The sequence below is a fragment of the Octodon degus genome, unplaced genomic scaffold, assembly GCF_000260255.1.
Source record: "Octodon degus isolate 3935 unplaced genomic scaffold, OctDeg1.0 scaffold00012, whole genome shotgun sequence".
NCBI lineage: Eukaryota > Metazoa > Chordata > Mammalia > Rodentia > Octodontidae > Octodon > Octodon degus.
In genome coordinates this window covers 14736303-14747759 of record NW_004524588.1, presented here as the reverse complement: position 1 = coordinate 14747759, position 11457 = coordinate 14736303, and the positions used below count along the sequence as shown (strand labels likewise).

The 11457-nt window shown below is 43.6% G+C and overlaps 1 protein-coding gene and 1 pseudogene across 1 annotated transcript in view; one reads left to right on the top strand and one right to left on the bottom strand.

Moving 5' to 3' along the window:
* Exph5 (exophilin 5) overlaps positions 1 to 11457 on the bottom strand; it is a 70810-nt gene that overhangs the window by 29240 nt on the left and 30113 nt on the right. The window lies entirely within an intron of this gene.
* Positions 5688 to 10428, top strand: LOC105741440 (annotated as a pseudogene).

Below are 11457 nucleotides of genomic sequence, written 5' to 3'. Positions count from 1 at the left end.
TTTTGTATTTAGGATAGGGTCTGCAGGGTCTTCAGGGTCTCACTGCATAGATTGGACTCGTAGTGATCCTCCTGTTTATAGCCTCCCAAGTGTTGGGATTACAGGTGCGTGCCACCACGCCCAGTCTCTGGTTGCTTGCTTATAGCACTGATGAAAACATTATTAAGCTTGCAAAGTTCTGATTTATGTAGCAGCTATAATCCTTTATTGAGGAGCTGCTGTAAAGCCCAACTGTTAGGGTCTTTGTCATTTTGAAGAAGCTGGAAAGCAAACAGCTGGAAATGTGGCCATTCTGGAGTTAATGGCAATAACTAAGGTTCCTGCCCTGGGCTATGATACTGCTGTTTTTATGAAAATATTCAAGAAGGAAGCCAGAGGTCACCCTGCCCAGACATGTATGCCAAAAAGCATTAGGCAGCAATCATGTTCGGCCTACAGAACCTGCACGGGTGCCTTCTCCTTTGCCGTGGCCGCCCTCTGACACAGGGCCGCCCTCTGACGCAGGGCCACTCCTATTTTGCTCCCTCCCTGACAGAGTAGGCTGACAGACCGGCTGGATCTGCTTCTAACTGACCAAATGGAGGGGAACCAGAGTCCTGTGTCCTTGATACTTCAAGTAGAGGCAGTTCTCACAAATAACAGGGTGTCTAGGGGGGTAGACTGGAGACCAGTGAGGATTTCTTTTTTTAAGGTCTAGAAGAAAGAGGACTTTGCTTATTCCAAGACGGTGGTGAACCTAAAAAAAGTAGAAAACATTCAGAGCAATTTAGAGAATAAAAATGACTCTCAAATGTCCACTGTTACGGAGTGATTTTAGGATTAAGGACAGAGGGACACTTCTATATGTTTGATTTACCCAAGTTCACACGTCGTGCCATGAACAGGGCTGCTCGTAAGTGGGAACCAGCATCTCCTCCCTCACTGATGTCCCACATAGGCGCAGGACCTCTACTTTCCGGGAAACCTCCCTCACTGTTAACGCCCCAGAAAGTCAGCCCACTCTCCGCAGCTACTCAGGTATTCATCTTCTTTCAGAAAACAGTTGAGTTACCTAAGCCGGGAACACTCACTACATACAAACTTTAGGTTTTTTCCTTACAGGCTGAATGTAAATGGAGTCTCTATTAAAAATAATCACAGTTCACCGACTCTCCCTCCAGCACGCGCTCTGCGCTGGCACACGTATCCATTATTATCTGCACCTTTGTCATCTTGTGGCTAGTAAACTCAGAAATCTGCTTTTCCCGGTGAATGATTATAGACTTGGAATTCTGTTCCAGGAAATGTCTCACAGCAATAGATGGTCCCCAAGCACACAAATTTAAAAGGGCAGCATCACATAGTTGCTAAGCACAGTCATACAGAAAATATGCAAAATCCTGGGGAAAATATGCACGGTAAAACATCAAATAGGGAAAACAATACTGGATTTTATCTGACTACAGCTATGTAAAATGATATAACCATGGGGCTATACTAGAAATAATGAAAATATATGATCTTTTAGAGTAGAACAATCATTTTTTAAAAATGTGTTTGGTACAGCGTCTACAGGGTCTCTCTTCACAGATCTTGCCGTGATTCTCCTGTTTTCAGCCTCCCAAGCGCCACCACACCGAGTCTCAAGGCGGTCTCAGCGTGCGGTGGGGGCGGGGCCGGCACGGCCACTGAGGATCCAGCCCCGGCCTCTGTGCTCACCTAAGCAGGCGCTTTAAATATTTTATTTATTTTTTGGGGACAGTGTCTTGCCATGCAGCTTGGACGCAGAGTGATCCTCCTGTCTCGCCTTCCCTAGAGCTGTGATCACAGGTGTGCACGACCGCGGCCAGTTTTGGTGGGGCACGGCAGCACAGCACGCGGTACCGGGATCTAACCCGGGTCCTTGCTCTCGCCAGGCAGGTGCTTACACTGCCAAGCTATCTCCCCATCCCTAAAAGAATCATTTTTATATTTAGCTTTTTGTTATGTTTATCCTGTTGGTACAACCTTCAGAGCTGTTTCTTTTTAACTGTGAAATATTTGTATTGTCATTTTACTATTATATATTGTTAGACAAAAAGTCTTACTTTTGCAGTTCTAACACAACCACCGCTGCCTTTTCATTGTAATTTTTCCTATGTAGTCTTTATGTGGTTATGATAAAATTTACTCAGTATACATTTGTTTTCTGGTTTTTTTTTTGGTAATGGAGATTGAACTCAGGACCTTGTGCTTGCCAGACAAGCGCTTATTCTACTGAGCTATCTCCCTGGCCCCCAAAACACTATCACCCTTTTTTTTTTTTTTTTTTGGTGGAAGCAGGGATTGAACTCAGACCCTTGCGCTTGTCAGGGAAGTGCTTATTCCACTGAGCCATCTCCCGGGCCCTCAGTATACATTTGTGGAAGGCCTCCTATGGTTCAGATACTGAGAAACAGTAGCAAGCTGAGAAGATAAGGCTGTACCCTAGTCTAATGCAAAAAAGCAACAGGAATCCAGTAACAATCCAGATGGCAGGTGACCAGTCCAGTAAGTCCCCGACTCAGGAACCTTCGGGTTGCAAACTTTCACAGATAGGAACAGACCTCGAATTCTGAGCATTCATAGATGGGAACAAATTGTGGACGTAGCTCACGTGTGCGCTCAGTGTTGTCATAGCTGTGTGGCTCTGTGCTTATTGTACAGTGAGAATGATTGTACTGTCAGGGACTTAGCGTATTTTTGTGTTTGCCTTTATGCTTTCTATTGTATATTTGTTTTTTTTTAATATTTATTTATTTATTTGTTTATTTAGTGTGTGTGTGGCCAGCTCAGCCCACCAGGGGGCGGGCCTGGCTGGCATGTGGTGCTGGGGATTGAACCGCGGTTCCTGTGTTTTGCTTAGCTTAGCTTGTCCTAAGTAGGTGCTTTAGACCACTGAGCCATCTCACCAGTCCTCTATTGTATATTTGTGATAAAGGTGTGTAAGATTCACTTCATTGCACTTACCGGTGAATCTAATCTGACTAAGCATTGTTCTCCGGAAATTCCTAAGGGAGGGACTTAATGTAGTGCTAAGTGTGACTTATTCACTTAACACATATTTAATCCTGGGTAGAAAGCATTGAGGAAGTTAAGGGTCTGTCCTTACGGAATTTAAATACTGTTTGACTGTGTGTGTGTGGGGGGGCAAGCAGTGAACAAATTGTAAACAGGTGCTGGGAAAGCGGTGACAATCAGACGTGGTCTGAGGCAGCAGTGGAGATTCCTGAGATGATGGCTATAAGGATGGAAGATGCAGAACTGGGCAACAGGCAGCAAACAGCGGGGCTTAGGGAGAGCTTCCTGGGCAAGGAGCACCAGCTGAGAGCAACCGCATGCCCAGAGCGTGGCGATGGCACGGAAGGCTAAGCCCAGGGAAGAGGAAAGAGGCAGCCACTCAGCCACACAGCATCAGGGCCCCGGCAGAGCAGCCTGGTGTGTGTCCTGGAGCAGTCAGAGAGCATCAGCGGTGTGACACACCAGACTGGCATCTTTAATGGCTCATTCTACAGGTGAAGAGTGGATTCCACTGGGGACAGGAGACCAGTCAGGATTGTGTGCATGGCCTATGGAAGGGAGGGGTTTACTTGGACCTGGATGATGGCAGCGAAGATGGAGAAACGCAGAAAGTCAGTATGACTTAGCGGGTAAAATCTATCTGAGGTGTCCACTGTGATAGAGTCGCGTTGGAGGCCAGAGGCAGACACATGGCAAGGAAGATGCCTAGATTTCTGACTGATGTGAGAGCCCAGAAAATGCCATTAATAGAGATCATGCATATATAACCTTAAAGTACATAACAATTTATCAAAATACTTGTAACATTACTCATCCTCTGAGTAATAATTTATATCTGTATAATATTCAAGTTAGCATGTTTTGCATCATTTATTTTCTATTCTCCTCATGCAGAAGTTTGAGATTTTTCTCCTGCACAGTTTGCGAGATGAACATCACATATATTTTCTATTTCTATAGTGTCTTGGGCAGAAACAAAAAGGCCAAAGAAAGTATTGTTTTGTGATTCTTTATACAGCCCACCAAGTACTTTTCAAAAAAGTTGTATATATCACTCATACTAGCAACATACAGGATTACCATGGGGCGTCTTGGAAGACTAGTTATTGTTTAAGTATATTTATTTTCTTAATTTAATACTTTAATGATACTGTGTCTATAATTGCCAGTAGTTTTGTTTTGAAGATTTTTTTGTTTAATAAACTATGCTTCATTTCTTTGATATCTAGTAAAATATGAACTCTTTCTCATATGTTTGTTTAGTAAACATGTTTTATGTTTTGACAATTGCATGTTTTGTTAACTTCTGAATTTTTCACTGGAATGAAGTATATTTCATGTAAAATCATAACTCAGTGTTTTCCTTATATGTTTTAAATATTTCACCCAGGTTGACTTTTATTTTGATTAAGCTTGTAATGCCAGGCCTTAGCAACCTCATTATAGGTAGGGCTAGAGAAGGACGTTTATGGTAATATTTGTTTCTGCAAGGCAACAAGAAATGAAATTCAGACAGCAGTAAACCCGTGGATACATGAAGATGGCAAAATTCTGAAGAAATGCAATGTAAGCAGTTCAAGGCTTATCCTGGAGATGACTGTCAGGACAGCAGATGAACGTACGCAGTCAATAGCCAGAAAATTCAAAGTTTGAGTTGTCAAAATGGCGTTGTGTTTACTGTTACTGCATAACCAAGATGGAAATAAGTGAGGGTGACTCAGGAAGAGAAACCATGACTCACACAAAAGCCCAAGCTCTCTGGCAATCTGCTGCTTGCCTTTCTAACCTTACACATCCAAGAGCTTGTCTTTATAAAATACAATTTGCACATTTATGATAGTCAATTGAGCTTTTTGTTCTTAAAAGAACACAATAATTATAAAAACTGGTGTGGTTTCTACTCATTTATTTACTTAAAGTATTACCGAATAAGTTTGACATCAGCAAGTAAGGAAAAGTTCTAAACACAAAAGCAAAGGACATAGTGACATTAGAAACTCAAGGACAGCATTTTATAGCTCAGCAGGCCTCAGTCTAATGGAGTTAGCCTTTGTTTGTAAATGGGATTCAATCAAGCTCCTAACCAGTCAGCATGAGACTCTTTCTCATCTGGGTGGGTTGTTACACCACCAGCCAATTAGAGTGTACAGTTCACCTCAGCCAATGAGAAGAACCTCAGGGCTATAAGTGATGCGCATATGGGTAAATTGCTAGTACACAACTTGTCTGTTTAATTAGTCCAAGGTGCCTCAACATGTCACAAGATACTGTTGTCTACAATTCTGGTTTGTTTTGCCCTCCGGCTGGTCAACTTGACTAAATTAAGTCAGGCCCTTTCTTGCTGGGTTCAGCCCTCAGTTCCAAGTGCAAATGCCCTTTCTTCAGTTACATGAATTTCACTGTCACATGCTGCTCAGGCTTCCACCCTATCACCCCCTGAACACATCATTCCTTTCAGCTGTGTCTTTCTGAATTACTTTTTCCAACCTTGAGCTAAAAATCCTGTCTACCTCTACTTTGTCTTTCCATCTGTGTCTTTACTGGTTATCTTTGCCTTTATTCTGAGCAAGTCTTAGTCCTCATTTTTATTTCCATGACTAATCAATTATGTACTAATCATTAAGAATATGCTCAGTAGGGAAACTTAGCTCTCTTTCCCATCTTGCAAGATGGTGGGTGAAAAAACTGAGAAGCCAGACACTGAAGAGCAGAAACCTGAAGCCAAGAAGGCTACTGCCAGTGGTACTGGTAAAAAAGGTAAGGTGAAGGCAAAAAAAGTCTAAGAAGGGGCAGCCCCACTGCAGCTGAAATCTTGTCCTGGTTAGAGGAATTGATAGGTATTCCCGATCTGCTATGTATTCTAGAAAGGCTTTGTACAAGAGGAAGTACACAGCTGCCAAATTAAAGGTTGAGAAGAAAAAGGAGAAAGTTTTTGCTACAATCACAAAACCAGTTGGTGGGGACAAGAATGGAGGTACCCGGGTGGTTAAACTTTGAAAAATGCCTAGATACCACCATACTGAAGCTGTGCCCTGACAGCTCTTGAGCCACAGCAAGAAACCCTTCAATCAGCATGTGAGGAAACTTCGAGCTAGCATCACTCCCGGCACCATTTTGATCATCCTCACTGGGTGTCATAGAGGCAAGAGAGTGGTCTTCCTAAAGCAATTGGCCAGTGGCTTGCTGCTTATGACTGGACCTCTTAGCCTTAATCGTGTTCCTCTATGAAGAACAAACCAGAAATTTCTCATTGCCATCTCTACAAAAATTGATATCAGCAAAGCAAAAATCCCCAAACACCTCACTAATGTTTATGTCAAGAAGAAGCAGCTGCAGAAACCCAGATACCAGGAGGGCAAAATCTTTGACACTGAGGAAGAGAGGTACCAGATTTCAGAGCAGCGCAAGGTTGATCAGAAAGCGGTGTATTTACAGATTTTAGCAAAAATCAAAGCTGTTCATTAGCTCCCGGGCTACCTGCAATCCATTTTTTCTCTGACAAATGAAATTTATCTTCATAAATTAGTGTTCTATATTTCTTACTAAGAACCTAATTAAATAACTGATACATTAAAAATAAAGAATATGCTCAGTAAATGATAGCTGTGTCTTCCTCTACCTCCTTTTTATTGTAGTCCCATTTCCAAGCTCTGTGTTATTCAAACTCTGGCCCATCCTTGAGCTACTTTCAGATAGCAGAAAGCGCACAGGATTGGGTGGGTTCTCGTGGGTCATCTTGGCCACATATTGAACTTTCTTTGCCTCATTTGCAAACAAGTGCTGGATGATGCTCTAGACTGCTTGGAAAGAAAGTCTCTCCAGCACCTCTCCCATCTGAAGAGTCCTTTGCGATGCGGCTTTGCTGTCCTCCCCCAAGAAGCAGGGTCTCTTCCACTGTTTCTGCACTCTGCTTGTTTAGACCAATAGAAAATGACAGAAGTAAAGTGTGAGACTTCTGAGCCCAGGCCCCCTCTAGAAATTTTGCAGCTTCTGCCTTTTCCTTCTTGGAATCTTGAAGCCACTGTATAAAGAAGCCTGGGCTAGTGTTCATGGGTGAGAACACACACAGAGAAAGGTCCAGCGGACAGCTGTCTCCACTGCTGGACGTGTGAGTGAAGCCATCTTAGACCACACAGCCCCACAAGACCCCCAGACTACCAGACCCAGCCCGCAGGGTCCAAATCCCACCCAGATCACTCAGCCGAGCTCATGGATAGCCCACAAAATCATAAGTTAATAATTAGAAACACTTTGAAGCCTTTAAGTTTTGGGGCAGTTTGTTGTGCAACAATAAAAAAATGGATCCAGATGTGATTACTTCAAGATTTCTCTTGACTTAAAATCTTTGAACAAAAAATCCAGAACTGCTGTATAATATACTTCAAGACTGATAAAGGCCTCAAGACATGACATGCCCAATCTCCCTGTCTGTAAGAGAAATGACAGCAAAGAGAAATAATAATGGCAAGTGATATAGATTGATCTTGTCTTATCTCTAGGATCTTGCAGTCATTATTGCAAATCCTTACTAAAATCCTGCAGGTCTCCATTTATGAAAAGAACATAAATAAAGCCCAGCAGACCCATCAGGCTAGAATTGTTGAACTGGAATATAAGCTATGCTTTTGTTTCTAATGCCCACATTCTCTCAACCAGATGTTGCACTCTCTGTGTATTATTAACCCTAGTAATAAACAATGTAATTGCTGTAAATTTGCTGTCACATTTGCCAACTAATTACACAAGAGGCATGATGATACAAATGTGCAAAAAGGACAATTATACAAAAGTTGAAAGTAAACCAAGTACCTTAAGCCACAACATAGGAATTACAGTTTTCATGTTCTTATCACCAAAATCTCAAATAGTTCCCCTTACCAGGTCCTCTTGTGGAGGGCATTGATTCTCCTTTATCCTGCTCTTACCTGTGTTTCTATCTTTTCACTGGTAACTTGTGTCTCCCACTCATTGTTTCTTTGGCTTCTGTAAACATAATGCTTTTCTTACACAGCTGGCCTTCCTGTACTGGCCATCTTATTACAGCTTATTCTGTCTTCCAGGCAACCAACCATCCTGATTCCTATTAACTTTTTTTCTGGGATTTAAGGACCTTTGGCTTGATTTCCCCAGATCTTCTACCCTATCCTTGTCTTACAATTCTGTCATTATCAAGTCCAAGGATGAGTTTTCCAGTTATACCAAATCATGTCAAGCTGGATTTGTCTCCACTTAAAGTTGATCCAAGCATCATTCAGCTTTTCCCTTTTCACAGGTATTCAAACATATTTTTGTCACATTTCCTAACAAGTGTAACACACAGAGAAGCACAAATGAAAAGCGTGGGGAAGAAACTATAGCTGAAGTCAGAGCTCAAATGCAGAATTCATATCTTTCTTAGTTATGTTCTCATTGTTGAGACCGAATACCTGGTACCTACAATTCAATGGAGGAGAGGTTTATTTTGGCTCACAGTTTGTAGAGGTTTCAGTCCGTAGCCAGCTGGCAGGGTGGCACAGCAGAGGAGAACTGCTCATGGTATGGCAGGCGGGAAGCAGTAAGACAGCAAGGGAGGAGGGAAGAAGATGATTCTTCTAGGCCATTCCCCCAGCAGCCCACCTCCTCCACCTCAGCTTTACCTCCCAACACTGCATCTAGTAGTGAACTCATCAATGGACCAATCCACTGATAATGATCACGCGCCATGATCTAGTCATCTTGCCAAAGCCCCATGTATGAGCGCATGAACCTTGGGAGGACATCCAGGTATAAACCATAACAACGTCATAATGGAGAATGGGTCATTAGGTCCAAGCAAGACCTTGTCAAAACCCAAATCTTCAGAGCCGACTCACCATCTTAGCCAAACATCCCTTTCTTTTTTTTTTTCTTGCTCCAGAAAGGTGGGATTTCTAGGAAACGATTTCTCATTGGGCTCCTCTCAGGGGAAAGCTTTGGGACAACCAAGTACAGGCAGAAAAAAGGAGGCAAAAGCCCTGTGGCTTAGTGGCTCTGCTAGCAGTGTTCTAAACTTGGCCTGGTTTCCCCTGTCCTGGTTGTTCCTCTGAAAAGATTGTCATTTGAGAGTCTAACATCAGAGCCTGACCTTTGGCTCAGCCCATAGCTGAGTTGAGAGGATTAGAAAAAGTAATTATGTACATTAAAAATGTGTTCTTTTGATAATGGCAACGCAGACAACTGTGGGAGGCCTGGAGGGAGACAAGCACAGGTAGGAGGGGTGAACTAAAGCAAGGAACAGCGAATCTGAGGAACTCAAAGGGACCAGCAAAGCAAAAGCACATGCATTCGAGCCAAGAATGGCTATAAATCCAGACTTCCAATTAAAGAATCTTTCCTATTTTAAAAAACTGATTCTTCCCTCCCTCCCTTCCTTCCTCCCTTTCTTCCTTCCTTCCTTTTCTTGGCTCAAGCACAGAGTCATGCTGTACCACTGACCCCAGTCCTTTTTTTTTTTTAAATTTTGAGACAGACTCCCGCTAGATTGTCTAGGCTGGCCTCAAACCTGTGATCTTCCTGCTTTAGCCTTCCCAGTAGCTGGGATTACAGGAATGCACCACCGTGCCTGGTCCCTTCCTGGGTGTTTACTTTCATACAACACAAAGTTGAAACAGAAGGAAGAGAACTCATCTAAGTAAAAATAAGGTGGTGTGGTCACCGTATTGGTTCAGCTCATGGCTAAGTTACCCTAACAAGGGGAAGACCAGCTGTGCATGAAGTTAGCTCAGAAGTGCCAATTCCCTTTTCTGTCTTTCTAGATTTATATGATCTCTTTTCATGTATACATTTGCCCATTGCCTCTGAAAGTACCCGTATCACCTCCATATTTAGCAGATACTTGTTTGGCTGTCTTCTCAGGCTGTCAGCTCCTTGAGGACAGGTTTGATGTCCCACTCACTTGGAATCTCCAGGACCTCATGTGGTCCCCGTGGCATGGTCAAATTGATAGATATTTGCTCAATTTGGGGGGTAATGAATGAGTTCTCCAAACATATTCTGTCATCTGAAGCAGCTTATGCAGCCTTTAACCTAAGTGATAGGTGAGAGGCTGCACACAAGTGAATCCTTGTACATAAAAAGTGATTTTCCATGGAAACAATACTGAGAAGCTACTCATCGCTAACTATCGCGTGCTGCTTTCATGGGGCCGGGCATGACTGCGTATATTAATTTAGTTTTCATAAGCACCCTTGTGAAGGTAGATAATATTATTTCTCATTTTTAGCAATGAGAAGACTACAACATTGAGAGGTTAAATTAAATTCAGACAGATTGGGTTGAGCGCTGTCTCTGACCTTTAGTAATTGTGATCTGAACCCCTTTGTACCTCCGTTTTCTTATCTATAGAAAGTGGATAACAGCGATGATACCTCAGGGGGCTTTGTGAGGATTTAGTGCATTAACCAGTGGGACATCCACCCCGGCACAGCTGAATTGCCAAGGAAACAGATGAGAGAAAAGGCCTGACTTTCCTTTTCCTGAGTCATCCAGAACGGGGTGGGGGTGGAAGGGGTTCAGCTGATGGTTGTCACACTCTGCCCCCTCACTCACCCTCAGTCCCCTTTGGTCCCATGAGGATGGACTGGACAGCTTGCCTCCCTACTCTCCTACCACTCCTGAGGCTGAGGTAACTTTGACAGGAGGGGCCGCTCGGCAGGCAGCCTCAGCGCCCCTCTCTCACTCCTGTCACTCCAGGCCCTGCTGCTGCGTCTCTGGAGAGGTGCAGGAAACTGCTCCTGATGGGGCAGAGATTGGGAAGTGGTCTGAACCCATGGCTACCATCCCCTCAAATCCTGGAGAGTCCCTGAAAGTACAGGCCCCACCATGTTCCCTGATATGGCAGCTGCCAATCAAGCAGCTACTTCTCCCCAGGCAGCTACAAGAGCTGTGGCTGTCCTGGGCGCCTAGTCTGGGAGATGTCTGCCCTGGCAGCAGCATGTTTGAGTTTCATTCAAGGAGCAGAATTAAGTTTGAATGAATCCATAAGCTTAAATCAGGAAAGTCAGATTTGGACCAATGAGCAAGCTCAAATTCAGACCAATCAGCAGGACAGAATTTGGGTGAATAGCAGATCTGCTACCCCTCTGTAAGAGAGGCGCTTCTCTCCTCTTCCGGTTAGTGCAGGAGAGCTTGCTCTGGTGTGCTGACTGTGCTATGGCACAGGCCTTTTCTAAACAAAGCCTCTCTCTTACTGTACTGCTCATCATTTATTTCTGGGTGTTGTAGGCTGGGAAAGTCCTGTAAATCACCTCAGGCTTCTTACTCTGGACTGTGTGGATAGAGCACATCAACTTAAAGAAAACGAGCTACGAACAGGAGGGGTAGCTGACCCTGAAGAATTCCAGAGACTGCTGGCAGTAATCAGTAAAGGTCAGCAGAGCTGGGCAGCAGCAGTCACTGGTAGTGTCAATCAGCGCTGACCAG